Raw genomic sequence first — 16,848 nt, 5'->3', positions numbered from 1 at the left:
TTGGTGTGGAAATTGATTGATTTTCGGGAAATTGATATTCATTTTCGGGACATAGACCCTGGGGTCCACCCCACCTTCAAACACAACTTATTTACCGATCATGCCATTATGGGGCTCATAGGAAATGTTTTTGAAAATAGAGCACGATTATTATATTTACTTGAATGGCCTAAAGACCACCCCCGAAATACCCCTTAAACCGGAAATTTTTACCAATACGGTAATATAGGACTCAAAAGAAAGACATTTGGTAGTAGAGTAAAAATTTTTCCCAGGAACCGAGTAGGGGCAATAAGTGTCTTCCGATTCAATTTGAGTTTATCAATGATAAGAGACCTTTCTTATGGCCCAGGCCGAACGGCGTGCCGCAGTGCGAAACCTCTTTGGGGAGAATTTTTAAAATGACCATGCATGGCATGGTAACTAGGAAATGTAGGCAGCATTAAGGGGTGATAACCAAATGCAAATTTTGCCCATGAACATTCCACTACAGAACAGAGGCAAACTTCTCACATATCAATGAGTGCAGTCCGATTCAATGATAAGGGGCCTTCTTTTTATATCCGGGTTCGAACGGCGTGCCGCAGTGCGACACCTCTTTTGGAGAGAAGTTTTACATGGCATAGTATCTCACAAATGTTGCCAGCATTAGGAAGGGAAAACCACCACTGAATACCATTAAGGAGCAGGGGCAAACTTCTCACATATCAATGAGTGCCGTCCGATTCAAGTTTAAGCTCAATGATAAGGGACCTCCGTTTTATAGCCGAGTCCGAACGTCGTGCCGCAGTGCGACACCTCTTTTGGAGAGAAGTTTTACATGGCATAGTACCTCACAAATGTTGTCAGCATTAGGAGGGGAAAACCACCACTGAATACCATTAAGGAGCAGGGCCAAGCTTCTCACATATCAATGAGTGCAGACCGATTCAAGTTTAAGCTCAATGATAAGGGGCCTCCGTTTTATAGCCGAGTCCGAATGGCGTGCCGCAGAGCGACACCTCTTTGGAGAGAAGTTTTACATGGCATAGTACCTCACAAATGCTGCTAGCATTAGGAGGGGAAAACCACCGCTGAAAATATTTCTGATGGATTCGCCAGGATTCGAACCCAGGCGTTCAGCGTAGGCTACTGTGGCATGAATTCGATATCCACATCCAGGGCGAAGAAGGGAGAGTTATAGAAGGCTCAGCTGAGCGAGCCGGGTTCGGCTGGTAAATAAATAAATCTCCTACCTATCTGCAAATCAATCAACCCTGTAAATTGGATGATGATTAACTTTGTCTGTCAAAACAATGTCTCTAAGCCATTCAACATTAATTAATATATTTGTTTTGTTACTTTTTTTCCCTCCCACTTTAAAGGAATTCAATTAAGGCAACATAGTTCACGTTTTTCAGAAATCAGGCTTTTCGGAGCAAAAAACACAATTTTTTTTTAGCAAGAAGAAAAAAAATCCACAGATAATGTTAAAAATTCATTAAACATGAACATGACACGAGTTTCATGTTCAAATTCCAATCAGTTGCAAAAAAAAACAAACCGGAGTTAATTTTTTTAAATATTTTTTTTAGCTCTAAAAACAAAACAAAAAACGCCGGCATGGAAATTGCCTTGGGGTGGCCGCGACTGAATGAATGGTTGGTTGGCTGGTTGGTTGGTCTATGACGAACAAAAGAATCAATTTCTGTAATATTTTGTTGTAATAAAAAAAAAATATTCGAAACTGGCAATGAACGTACGTAGGTAGTTTGCATGGAGGGAGGGCCTTTTCCAACATTGAATTAAAACGCAATTTATAAATGGAGACTTTTTGCCTTAGAACGTCAAAGAAGACCAACTTTCCAGCAGCTTAATACTCTTGGCACACCATGGCCTACTAGAGTGTGATTATTTTGCCTTTAAGTTAAATTAATTACTCTTTCATTGAATTGCTTAGTCTTTTATTCTTTAATGACCAAATCTTATCTGCTAATTAGCTACAGCGTTTAATTATATAATTACACTTTATTAAAAGATGAAGTCAATTATTGTGACAAGCAATATAAACAGAGATGGTATTAATGGTACTTTGAAAAAAAAAAAACAAACAAACCGGGCCGAACTTTGGATACCCACCACCTCGGGTATATACGTAAATCCCATTTCGTCACACTTCGGTGAAAATTTACTAACTTAAGCACCCAAATTCGGCACGGACATTGAGTGGTCTATACATACAATCTTGGTCTTTTTGGCAGATATATCCAATTATAAACCGATCTGGACCATATTAAGGTCGGATATCGTAGGGCTCAGAAAAACTCACTGTTTCAAATTTCAGCGAAATCGGGTAATAAATAAAGCTTTTATGGGCTTCAGACCCTTGATCGGGAGATCGGTCTATATGGTAGCTATATCTTAATATGGACCGATCAAATCCATATTTGGTTGAGATGTAGGGAGGCTTAAAATAACCCACTGTTGCAAATATCAGTGAAATTGGTTAATAAATAAAACTTTTATGGGCTTCCGACCCTTTATCGGGAGATCGGTCTATATGGCAGCTATATCTAAATATAGTCTGATCTGTGCCATATTTGGGTCGCACGTTGGGAAGCCTTAAGCTACTCACTGTTACAAGTTTCAGCGAAATCGGTTAAAATATAAACCTTTTATGGGCTTCAGACCCTTGATCGGGATATCGGTCTATATGGTAGCTATATCTAAATATAGTCCGATCTGAACCATATTTGGGTCAGTTGTCGGGAAGCCTTAAACTACTCACTTTTTCAAATTTTAGCAAAATCGGTTAAAAAATAAAGCTTTTATGGGCTTCAGACCCTTTATCGGCAGATCGGTATATATGGCGGCTACATCTAAATATAGTCCAATCTGTGCCATATTTGGGTCGCATGTTGGGAAGCTTAAAATAACTTACTGTTTTAAATTTCAGCGAAATCGGGTAATAAATAAAGCTTTTATGGGCTTCAGACCCTTTATCGGGAGATCGGTCTATATGGCAGCTATATCTAAATTTAGTCCAATTTCGACCATATTTAGGTCGAGTGTCAGATTTGCAAATTTCAGCGAAATCGGGTAATAAATAAAGCTTTTATGGGCTTCAGACCCTTTATCGACGGATCGGTATATATGGCGGCTATATCTAAATATAGTCCGATCTGAACCATAATTGGGTCAGTTATCGGGAAGCCTTAAACTACTCACTGTTTAAAATTTCAGCGAAATCGGTTAAAAAATAAAGCTTTTATGGGCTTCAGACCCTTTATCGGGAGATCGATCTATATGGCAGCTATATCTAAATATGGACCGATCAAATCCATATTTCGTTGAGATGTAGGGAGGCTTAAAATAACCCACTGTTGCAAATTTCAACATAATTGGGTAATAAATAAAGCTTTTACGGGCTTCAGACCCTTTATCGGCAGATCGGTCTATATGGCAGCTATATCTAAATATAGTCCGATGTGAACCATATTTAGGTCGGGTGTCAGGAGGCTGGTGAGTCTTTCAAATTTTAGCGAAATCGCTTAAAAAATAAATCTTCTATGGGCTTCAGACCCTTTTGCGACAGATCGGTCTATATGGCAGCTATATCTAAATATAAACCGATCAAATCCATATTTAGTTGATATGTAGGGAGGCTTAAAATAACCCACTGTTGCAAATTTCAGCAAAATTGGGTAATAAATAAAGCTTTTATGGACTTCAGACCCTTTATCGACGGATCGGTATATATGGCGGCTATATCTAAATATAGTCCGATCTGAACCATATTTTGGTCAGTTATCGGGAAGCCTTAAACTACTCACTGTTTCAAATTTTAGCGAAATCGGTTAAAAAATAATGCTTTTATGGGCTTCAGACCCTTTATCGGCAGATCGGTCTATATAGCAACTATATCGAAATATGGTTCGATTTGACCCATTCAAGAACTTAACCAGCGTGCATCAAAAATACCTATCTGTGCCAAATTTCAGCTCAATATCTCAATTTTTGAAGGCTCTAGAGTGATTACAACAGACAGACGGACGGACACACGGGCATCGTTAAATCGTCCTCGAATTTTACGACTATCCGATATATATATACTTTGTAAGGTCCGAAATTGATATTTCGATGTGTTGCAAACGGAATGACTAAGTGAATATACCCCCTTTCCTACGATGGTGGGTATAAAAAGTTGGATATCACCACACTTGCATTACAAATCGCATCATCGTTGAAGAAGTACGGTCCAATGATGCCACCAGCCCATAAACCGCACCAAACTGTGACTTTTTCTGCTAGCATTGGTAGCTCTTGCAATACTTCTGGCTGATCTTCACTTCAAAATCGACAATTCTGCTTATTTACGTACCCATTGAGCCAAAATGAGCTTCATCGTAAAATGGAAGAAGTTCACGATGAACTTTCTTAACAGAGCACGCATTTTGATAATAAAATTCAATAATTTGCAAGCGTTGCTCGTTTGTAGGACCATCAATGGTTTAATTATAGACCAGACTGAAGATGTTTGACAGTGAAACAAAACACGAAACGTGCGAGAATTGTTTAAACCATTGTTGTCAGAAATATAATAGCTAAAAAATCACCTTTTATATATAGTCTTGATCGCCTTGACTTTCTTAGTCGATTTAGCCATGTCCTTCCGTTTGTCTATCTGTCTGTTTGTCGAAAACACTCTAACATTCGAAGGAGTAGAGCTAGGTGCTTCAAATTATGCAAAAATACTTCTTACTTCGGTTAGGATTGTAAATGGGCCAAATCGGTTTATGTCTTGGTATAGCACCCATATAAATCCACTTCTTGAGCTAGAAGGCGTAATTCTTATCCGATTTGGCTGAAATTTTGCAAAAAGTTTTTTATTTTGACTTCCAACGACTTTGCTAAGAATGGTTTAGATCGGTTCATAACCTGATATAGCTCCCCTGTAAACCGATTTCGTATCTTGACTTCTTATGCCGCTAGAGGGCGCAATTATTATCCGATTTCGATTGAAGTGTTTTGGTTTGACCATCAACAACTATGCCAAGTGTGGCTCAAATCGGTTTATAACCAGATATAGCTCACATATAAACCGATCACGGATCTTGACTTCATGAGCCTCTAGAGGAAAAAAGTTCTTATCCGATTTGCCCCAATAAACGGCGCAATCATTACCCGATTTGGGCGAAATTAAGCACGAAGTGTTTTATTATGATTTCGAACAGCTGTGACAAGTATGATTTCAATCAGTTCATAACCTGATATAGCTCCCATAAAAACCGATCTCGGATCTTGACTTCTTTAGCCGCTAGAGGGCGCAATTATTATCCGCAATTATCGATTTGGATGAAATTCAGCATGAAGTCTTTTGTTATGTCTTCGAACAACTGTGTCAAGTATGGTTTCGATCGGTTCATAACCTGATATAGCTCCCATATAAACCGATCTCGGATCTTGACTTCTTGAGCCACTAGAGGGCGCAATTATTACCCGATTTGGCTGAAATTTTACAAAAAGTGTTTTATTTTGACTTCTAACTACTCCGCTAAGAATGGTTTATTTAGGTTCATAACCCGATATAGCTCCCATATAAACCGATCTCGGATCTTGACTCCTTGAGCCGCTAGAAAGAGCAATTCTTATCCAATTTGGCTGAAATTTTGCATGAAGTGTTTTGTTACGACTTCAAACAAACGCGCCAAGTATGGTTTAGATCGGTTTATAACCCGATATAGCTCCCATATAAACCGCTAGAGGGCGCAATTCTTATCCGATTTGGCTGAAATTTGCATAAAGTGTTTTGGTTTGACCGCCAATAACTGTACCGAGTATGGCTAAAATCGGTTTATACCCTGATATAGCTTATAAACGAATTTTGGATCTTAACTTCTTGAGCCGATAGAGGGCGCAATCATTATCTGATTTAGCTGAAATTTTGCATGATGTATTTTGTTTAACTTCCAACAACTGCGTCAAGTGTGATTCAAACCGTTTTATAACCTAAAGTAGCTCCCATGTAATCCGATTCCGAATCTTAACTTTTTTAGCCGCTAGAGAGCGCATTTCTTTTAGGATTTGGCTGGAACTTTACATTAAGAGTTTTTTTTTTAACTACTAACAACTGCGCCCAAATCGGTTCATGACCTAATATAGCTCCCATATAAACCGATCAGGGATCTTGACTTCTTCAGCCGCTAGAGGGCGCATTTCTTATCGGATTTGGCTGAAATTTTCCCTGATGTTTTTTTTTTCTAACTTCTAACAACTGCGTTAAGTGTGGTTCAAATCGCTTCATAACCTGCAGTAGCTCTCACATAAACCGATCCTGGATCGTGACTTCGTGAGCCTCTAGAGGAAGGAATTCTTATCCGTTTTGGCCCGATAGAGGGCTCAATCATTATCCAATTCGGCCGAAATTTAGCACGAAGTGTTTTGTTATGATTTCGAACAACTTTGTCAAGCATGGTTTCGATCGGTTCATAACCTGATATAGCTCCCATATAAACCGATCTCGGATCTTGAGTTCTTGAGCCTCTAGAGGAAGAAATTCTTATCTGATTTGGCCCGATAGAGGGCGCAATCATTATCCAATTCGGCCGAAATTTAGCATGAAGTGCTTTGTTATGATTTCGAACAACTTTGTCAAGCATGGTTTCGATCGGTTCATAACCTGATATAGCTCCCATATAAACCGATCTCGGATTTTGACTTCTTGAGCCGCTAGAGGGCGCAATTTTTAGCCGATTTGGCTGAAATTTTGCATGAAGTGTCTTGGTTTGACCACCAAAAACTGCACCAAGTATGGCCCAAATCGGTTCATAACCTGATATAGCTCCTATATAAGCCGATCTTGGATCTTGACTTCTTGAGCCGCTAGAGGGCGCAATTTTTATCGGATTTGACTGACATTTTGCATGAAGTGTCTTGGTTTGACCACCAAAAACTGCACCAAGTATGGCACAAATCGGTTCACAGCCTGATAAAGCTCCAATATAAACCGATCTCGTGATTATATTTCATGAGTCTCTACTGCTGGCAACATTAGGGAGGTACTATGCCATATAAAAACTTCTCTCTGCAAAGAGGTGTCGCACTGCGGCACGCCATTCGAACTCTGCTATAAAAAGGAGGCCCCTTATTATTGAGCTTAAAACTTGAATCGGACTACACTCCTTGATATGTGAGAAGTTTGCCCCTGTTCCTTAATGGAGTGTTCATGGACAAAATTTACAATTTGCATATTACCGGCTTATTTCCATAAATATGTTAAACGGATTATAGATTAAATATTTGTTTACATTGTGTTTTTTTAGTTCATTGTTTTTTTCAACTTTCTTCTCTTCCTTAAAAATACCTCTAATTATCCTCATATGCATATTTAATTAATGCATAAATTGTAAGACCAACCCATTGGCCCTAATTTATGAGAATCGTTACAGGCATTATAGACAATACAAAGAAATTAATTTCACTTTTTGCTCTTTGTAATAAGAAATACAACAAAATTGGCAACCCGCAGTTTGGTTTCACATCTACTCTTAACTTAAATTGTAAGGCACGTGGACAGCCATACCTTGCCATGCCTTAAATCCATCCATCTTTACAATCTGCAACCATCTTTAATCAATTTCTCCTAAATAATTGCCAACATATTCAAGATATTAAACCTGATTTCCCCAATTTCTATGAACAATGCATTAATCATCATCATCATCATTATGATTGTTATTGTTATTATCATCATCGTCATCATCATCATCATCATCATCCATCAGCCATCAATAAATCAAAAAACTAATGAAGCGTAAGCAAACAGATTCGAATGAATCTGAATTATGTATTGAAACCAATAAATCGGCAAATATTTTCATTTTGGAAAATAAACTTAATAACGAGATTTCAAATTTCCCATTTCCCATTTTTCTCAACAACACTTTGCCTGCTTGCTGCGCATTCACTCACTCATTCTTCCTTTCTCCCTTTGGTCTTCATTACAGGTAGTAAGTATTGTAGCAGCAGAAGCATATCCTCACAAAGATAACACGAAGAAGATCCTTGAAAAGAAATTTAGAAACTTGAAAAACTCATTCGTCGCAAAACACACATCAGAGATAAACGGAACGTTGAGGAGACAGGCGATAGCACAAGCTGCCATTGATTAAATAAAGTTTGGGGAATTTAATGGAAAATTCAATTTAATTGTAATTGTGAAACAGAGAAGAAAAGGTAAGCACTTCGTAAGCATGACTAACCTTCTATGCACATTTCTAGGTAATCATTAAAAGAATGATGAATCCCTCATTCCCATCCATGGCGAGGATGATGAAGGATCAAATATTTGATATGTGTATTTTTTGATTAGGCACACTACATCAATACAAAGGACACGGGGTATTATAACTTGGTACATGGGTTTATAAGGGTGAACATAACTCATAATCTGGATAAAACGCATCATTTAGGTTCGAATCCAATACATGAAGCTCAATACTGTAACGACGAATTTACCTCTGGTTGCTGAGCTGAAGCTCGCCGGGGGCAGAGTCAGTCACGGAAATTTATTTGGGTCAGTTATATTTAGAGATGGGTTTCTACCGGGTAAACACCCGGTACCCTTGAGTATTTATTGGGTAAATACCCACTAACGTTAAGATCGCACATATAGACCGATCTCCAGATATTAAGTATTGAGCCCTAAAAGGAGCCTTTTTCATTCGATTTTGATGAAATTTTAAACTGTGAGCTTTGACAGACCTATTATGGGCTCAATAACCCATATCTGGAGATCGGTCTGAATGGCAGCTATATCCATATATTGTCCGCTCTGGACGATGTAGAGGTTTGTCAAAACTCACTGTTTCAAATTTCATCAAAATCGGGTGGAAAAATTCACCTTTTATGGGCTAAATACTCTATATCGGGAGATTGGTCTATATTGCAGCTATATTCAAATATGGTCCGATCTGAACGGTATTCAACAAATAGGTGGATGGATCTTCTAGAACTCGCTGTGCCCAATTTTATCGATGTCGGATGAAAAATGCTCCTTTTTTTAGTCTCAATACACTATATCAGGTGATAGGTCTATATGGCAGTTATATCCGAATATGGTCCGATCTGAAACACATTTGACAGGAATGGGTAGGGGTCTACCGGACCTCGCTGTACCAAATTTTATCGAATTGGGGTAGTAAATGGATCTTTTATGGCCTTAATACCCTGTATCGGGAGATCGGGCGCTGGGTTTATAGGGCAGCTATTGGGTTGCCCAAAAAGTAATTGCGGATTTTTCATATAGTCGGCTTTGACAAATTTTTTCACAGTTTGTGACTCTGTAATTGCATTCTTTCTTCTGTCAGTTATCAGCTGTTACTTTTAGCTTGCTTTAGAAAAAAAGTGTAAAAAAAGTATATTTGATTAAAGTTCATTCTAAGTTTTATTAAAAATGCATTTACTTTTTTTTTGTTTTTATTATTTCAATAAAACCATTATTTATATAATTACAATATATGTGGCCTCAGCGCCATAAGGCATTTTAGAGGCAAGTTGGCAAATATTAAATCATATATAATTATCTTTAACATTATATTTTATTATTGTAAAGTTCTTTTTAACGCAAATCATGCCAGAAGTCCATCAATATTTTGCTGCAAATACTCCTTTAATTTTTTTTTTAAATTTGATAAGCTTGTTAATGACATGAGATCTAAGGACAAATTATTTAAAGCTTGACTACCAGAATATTCAATCCTCTGTTTTGTTGTTTCAGTTCGACAAAATGGCATATTAAGTTGATTACAATTTCGAGTATTAAACTGGTGCTGTCTACGCAAAAATGATATTGTATGATGACCAATATTATGTAAATATTTAAACATATAGATTAATAATTGAAAAATGTAAGCACAATGAATAGGCAAAACTGTTGGAAAAATTTCTTTATATAATAATAACGTTGAAAATCTCATGGGCAAATTAGCAACCGCCTTCAACCCTTTATTTTGTAACCTATGAAGACTTTTCAGTTGCGTTGTTTTGTTGTGTCCATAAATTATTGCCAAATAATTGCAGTGACTCTGAGTTAGGGCGTTAAAGATAAGAAATTTAGATTTGTGGTTGAATTTGTTTTTAAACTTGTATAATAGTCCAATCGCAGGTGCAATTTCCGATTTTATATGAGCAATATGTTTATCCCATACTAGATTACTCTGCAAAAAAAGTCCTAGGTGCTTAATAACATTGACCTCACGTATTTCATTTCCATCAACATGGATACTGAAGTTGTCCTGAAAACGAGAGTGTGGTTTAAATCTTATAAGTTGTGTCTTGAGGGGATTTACGAAAAGTTTATTAATGCGAGCATATTCAAATATCAAAGATGAATCCCGTTCCATATACACCCTCACTCCGTTTTCGTGTTTGTATGGATACAACAAACATATATCATCGGCGTTTAAAAAAAGTTTTTCATATCGTTAATATAAATTGTGAACAAGAGTGGACCAAGTACGCTACCTTGAGGGACTCCATATTTCACATACTCAACACTACTTCTACGTGCATTGATTTGAACAAACTGTCTTCGGTTATACAAATAACTTTCAAATTAAGAAAGCTCTGTTCCACATATCCCATAATATCGTAATTTCCGAATTAATATTTCGTGATCAATAAGATCAAATGCTTTGCTAAGGTCATAGAATATGCCTGCAACACCACTGTTTCCTTGATCCAACCCATCACATATAGAATTAATTATATTTACTGTGGCTTCTTCTGTACCACAACCTTTCCTAAAACCAAATTGATAATCATAGAGCAAACAGTTATCATTACAAAACTTAGAGAGCTTATCATAAATAATTCTTTCAAAAATATTGTCTATTAGGGGTAAAACTGAAATAGGGCGAAATTTCTCAATTACACAACAATTTTTTTCTTTTGGTATCGGAACTACCTTGTGAATTTTTAATATGTCAGGGTAGATGGAGCAACTGATCATCCTATTAAATATTTTCACAATATACGGAACCAAAAGATCGGAACAAGTTTCAAAAACTTTCTGAGAAATTCCATCATGGCCACAACTTTTTCCCTTTTTCATATTCAATAAAATATTATGAATTACATCATCAGAAGTCGAATGAAGTTGAAACTGGGTATGAAAGTAGTTCATAGTTTGCAAGGAATTGCAATGATCTGACGGATCTGATAAAATTTGTTCTCTTAGTGTCTCAACCGAATTCAAGAAAAACAGGTTCATCCTATTGGCAATATCCGCATCACTTAAATCCATATTAGTGTCTGGGTCTTTTAGCTTTATGTGATTGACAGGGTTTCTTCCAAGAGATTCATTCAAAAAGCGCCATGTCTTCTTAGGGTCAGTCTGAATTTTGCTCAAATTCGCCTCATAATAAACATTCATCGAATCCTTATAAGCCCTTTTAATTACTTTGCTAACTCTTCTAAGATCTTCAGCAATTGCTCTGTCGCCAGGACTTTTACGCCTTTTCCTTAACAATTGTTCTTTTAAGTCGAAAAGTTTTCCCTAATTGCCATTGATCCAGGAAGATATTCGTCTCCTTAAATTTTGTTTCCTTCGAATTTTAAAAGTACCAAAGTCTATAGCATTTTGAATACAAGAAACTATGTTAAATGTATCAGATGATGGATTTTCTGTCCACGATATAGTCCTTATATTATCTTGCAAGTATGACCTCAATTGAGAGTAATCGCAACGAGTATGCTCAGTGATTATTGTTTCCTGCTGGACAATATTAAGATTAACGGAAATGGAAAGCATATTATGATCGGAAATTTCATTCACTACCGAATTTACACAAACATTGTTTGGCACATTAACATGGACATGGTCTATAGATTTGTTGCTCAGAGGTCTAGTGACCAAAGTATGCGTATTTGTAAAATCAAACAACGAAAGCAAATTATTTAAATCCACGGCTGAATCTTGCTCCAGCGCATCAATGTTGGCATCCCCAACAATAATACTTGAATGACGTCCTATGTCTTGAAGTAAACTCTCAAGAATTGTAAAAAATATACTTTCACCACACTTTGGGGATCTATAAAATGAACATAATTTTAATGGCTTGTTGTTCAGTTCAAAATCAAAAAGTTGACTCAACATAGTTTCTACTTATGCACTGTGTGAATTTTAAATTATCACGAACATATAAAGACGTTCCGCCATATCCATCTGATCTACAACAATGAACAGATTTGTACCCTGGTACATTGTAAACTTGAACAATATTAGCAAAAAACCATGTTTCCTGCACAGCAATAACCGCAGGAAGCACCGAACTTTTAGCAATAATACCTTTGAACATATTGAACTTTGTAATTGATGAGATACTTCTGGCATTAACAGAAATAATACTGAAACATCCATGTAAATTTTTTAGTTTAATATTAAATTCTTCAAAATTGTTAAAATATTGATTAATCATCATAAAAAAAAGGAAAAAAAATTGAAAAAAAATTAACATATATAAATTTATAACGGTGATTCAAAGTGGTTGTTATCTGAATCATCAGCGGTAGGTACATGCCTTGATCTCCTTTTCTCTTGGTACGTTGCAACTTCAGCCAGCAATTTGTCTACGTCATCTTTATCTCGCACTAACTTTGCCTTAGATAGTTCACCTCTTTTGACGAAGACTCGACCAGAAGCTGCATAAACTGATCTATATCCCATTTTCTTTAGTATCTTGGCATAATTCAATAAGTCCATAGTTTCGCGGCTGAGAAATTCATTGACATACACCTTTTTAGTACCTTCCATTTCTTTTAATTTAGGCATGATTGACATACAGCGGTCAAAAAAAGTATTCATCATTCAATGTTTTTTTTTTAATAAGTCTACAAAAGACAATTGGAATAAAAACATATTAAACTAATGATGCAGTAGTGCTTGTGTGATATATATGTACACAATTTCATTGTTTTTAAAGAAAAAAAAAATAGTATTTATTGGAACAAAAAGGGCCATTTTACAGCTGAACACAAAAAATTAAACAAAAAAAGTATTCATCATTGCAAAAAAACAAAAAAATAAATAACATAATTTAAAAAAATTAATACTTTGTTATTCGACCACCGCGTCTTATAACTTCTTTTAAACGGTTTGACATCGATTGGACTAATTTAGCGGTTATATTTTGGTCTATATTAGTCCATTCCTCCATTATCACCTGTTGCATTTGACTCTTGCTCGAAAAATTGCGCGTTCTCAATTTGCGTTCGAGATGTTCCCAAAGATGTTCAATTGGGTTCAAGTCGGGACTTTGAGGAGGAGTTTTAATGACTTTGGGGCAGTTATACAGCATCCACATCTTGATATTTAAAGCAGAATGTTTGGGGTCATTATCTTGATAATATTGAAAGTTATTACCAAGCCCAAGTTTTACAGCACTATCTTTTAAATTCCTCTTTAAAATGTCAATGTAATACTTATGATCCATTACTCCATTAATAATTTCAAGATTTCCCGCCCCTGAAGCCGCCATACACCCCCAAACCATTAAACCACCTCCACCATGTTTTACAGTAGCAACTGTGTTTCGTTCTTCAAGCTCTGTATTTGGTTTTCTGTACACTATGACCTTTCCATCGCACCCAAAAAGATAAAACTTGCTCTCGTCTGCAAAAATGACTGTTTTCCAAAATGATTCTGGCTGTTTTACATACATTTTTGCGAAGTTTAGCCTTTTCACTCGGTTTATTTTATTTATAAAGGGCTTCTTACGTGCAGTTCTTCCTCTGTAACTATGCCTTTTGAGTGTATTTCGAATTGTTTGTGTAGTAACTTCCTTCCCTAAATATTCCATAGTGTTTTTACGAAGAATGGTCGCATTTGTCTTCGGAGTTTTCTGAACTTGCCGCACTAGCCAACGCACATCTCCAACTGAAAGTGCTTTTGGTCGACCAGATCTTGGTTTATTGTCAACAGTTTTCGTTTCTGTCCACTTTCTGATGATGGATTGTATAGTAGATCGTGGTCTATTTAATATTTCACTGATAGTTTTTTGAGTTAAACCATTCCTGTGGTGTTTTATTATCAAAACTTTTACCTCATCAGAAACCTCGTTTTGCTTACGACCCATTTTGACAAAAACTATATTTTCAATGAAATTAAATATTTGCTGTCAAGGGCAAAGCCTCCTTTACTAAATAAAACAGAAAAGGGGGATTCCCAAATAATATTTGAATTTGACTTTGATGATAGCACATCAATGATGAATACTTTTTTTGTTCTGTTTTTGGTGTTATTATATAAAATTGCATTTTTTGCGCTAATTAAATTTATTTTTTGAATTTATTTTAAAACATATTACGAAAAATAAACTATTGCATAAAACTGCATTATTTGTTTACTTTAAATTTTCTTCAATTACCCGAAATAAGTGAATTTATTATCAATTTTGCTAATGATGAATACTTTTTTTGACCGCTGTAAGAGTTTCTTTTGATTGTCTTGAATTGAATTTGACCACAATGGTTTTTTCTTCACTTTCTTTATTGATTTTAAGAAAATAGGCATCCGAAATTGAATTCTTTTCAATTGCTATCCCAACATCTGTAGATAGCTTGATTATAGTCTCAGCAGCCGATAGATCTTTTATTTGCTTTACACCTGTGACAATGCAATCATTTTTAATCATTTTTACTTTCTTTTAAAAAATCCGCAATTACTTTTTGGGCTACCCAATATATCCAAATATAGTCCGATCTAGACCACACATCACAGAAATAGGTAGGGGTCTACCAGAACTCACTGTGCCAAATTTCGTCAAAATAGGATGAAAAATTCCCAATTTATTCAGTAAATACCCTGGCATTTAGCAAATTTACCGGGTAAATACCTTTTGGGTATTTCCCCATCGCCCATCTCTAGTTATATTCGCTTTAACAGCCTTTAGTTTCGAGAATAGGCCCTTAAATTAAGTGCTACAGAATCAGGCTTAAGTGCATAATGACCCCGTGGTGAAAATAGGGTACTACATTTTTTGATATTTGAAGGGGGGACGGACCCTCCCCCTTACCCTAGTTTTCAGAAACGCAAGATCTCAGAGATGGGTGGTGCGATTTAAGCGAAATTTTGTGTGCTCTCATATAGTACCCTAAAAATAAAATTGGTATCCAAATTTCAGATGGGGTACCTAGGAGGGCTAACCCCCCCAAAACATCCCCAAGCCAGTCATGTTTGCCGACTATGAAAATATGGGGCTCAAATTAAGGGTATGTGGGAGTAGACCACGTATCTGATATCAACATTAGGGGTCAACTGTCTAGCGGATGTCCCACCACCATAACAACCCCCAAATAGGACGTATTGGGTTGCCCAAAAAGTAATTGCGGATTTTTTAAAAGAAAGTAAATGCATTTTTTTATAAAACTTAGAATGAACTTTAATCATATATACTTTTTTTACAATTTTTTTCTAAAGCAAGCTAAAAGTAACAGATGATAACTGACAGAAGAAAGAATGCAATTACAGAGTCACAAGCTGTGAAAAAATTTGTCAACGCCGACTATATGAAAAATCCGCAATTACTTTTTGGGCAACCCAATATTTGCTCACAAAGACAATTTGGGTCCTAAAGAGAGTGGAACTAAATATTCAAAGTTTTTAGACCCATACCCCAAACCGGATATATTTGCTGACTTTTGCAATAAGTAGTTTAAATGAGATTTGAAATCGAATTTGATATCCAATTTTGAGGGCAATGGCAATATGGGGTTCAAATAAGTAATATATGAGAATAGAGCACGTTGCTGATATATTTTCGGGGCTTAGTGTTTGGGGGACCACCCCAATCCCCAAAACACCCCTAAATCTGGCTTATTTACCGACCATGTCAATGTGGAGCTTAAATGAAAGGTATTGGGGGGTAGAGCAAGAATTGATACCCATTTTCTGGAGCAATTTTTTAGGGGTCTACCCCTTTCCCAAAATACCCCACAAAGAGCAATTTTTTACTGACCATCGCAATATGGGGCTCAAATAAAAGTATTTGGGAGTAGAATACGAATTTGATATCCAAATGTAGGAACATGTATTTAGGGCATCAACCCTTTCCCAAAACACCCCCCCAGAGGGTAACAATTTTTCGACCATGCCAATATGTGGCTCAAATTAAAGGTATTTGAGATTAGAAAACGAATTTGATAACCTATTTTGTGGCCATGTGTTTGGGTGGACGCCTCATCCTGTAAACTGGGGTTTAAATAAATGGTATTTGAAAGAAGAACACGATGCTGATATTTTTTCAGGGCCAAGTGCCTGTGGGGACCATCTCTCCCCCGAAAACACCACTAAATCAGACATCATGAGAATATTGGTGCTGAAATGAAGTATTTTAAGAATGGAGTACACCTTACATCCAAACTTAAATTCGTAGACCAATAGAGATCATTTGGGATTCAGATAAAGGCACTTATATTGTTAAACTCTTAGTCAAGTGAGCATGGTATTTCACTAAAAGATCTTCGAAAACAAATATTCCAAGGAAACTTTTGTTCCATATGAAGTAAAAGAAGGCGCAGCGGAGCGGGCCCGGGTCGGGCATAGTGTGGATATAATTACTGTTACACTTTACAATTATACCGCATCAAAAATGTATCCATATTGGAGGATGCGCAAGGTTCGGCCCAACCGAACCTATACTGGTTTTCACTTATTATGAATCTACCTTTTGACACACATAACATACACACACACACACACACACTTGACTGAGTCTCTCCGAATTCCAATTCCACTCAATTGAACTTAAGTTGATTCGACATGAAAAAGTGAAAAGTTTTAGTTCAGCATAACACACAAATGATACCATA

The 16,848-nt window shown here is 36.5% G+C and overlaps 1 protein-coding gene across 1 annotated transcript in view; it reads left to right on the top strand.

Annotated features, from left to right (window-relative positions):
* The first annotated feature begins 7,985 nt into the window (after window positions 1-7,985).
* LOC106091249 (uncharacterized) overlaps window positions 7,986-16,848 on the top strand; it is a 100,831-nt gene continuing 91,968 nt past the window's right edge. Inside the window, exon 1 of the mRNA XM_059360898.1 lies at window positions 7,986-8,214. The gene's annotated coding sequence lies outside the window, so the exon portion shown is untranslated. The remainder of the gene's footprint in view (window positions 8,215-16,848) is intronic.

The sequence above is a fragment of the Stomoxys calcitrans genome, chromosome 1 (genome assembly GCF_963082655.1).
Source record: "Stomoxys calcitrans chromosome 1, idStoCalc2.1, whole genome shotgun sequence".
Classification (NCBI taxonomy): domain Eukaryota; kingdom Metazoa; phylum Arthropoda; class Insecta; order Diptera; family Muscidae; genus Stomoxys; species Stomoxys calcitrans.
This window is presented reverse-complemented; position numbering and strand designations above follow the sequence as displayed.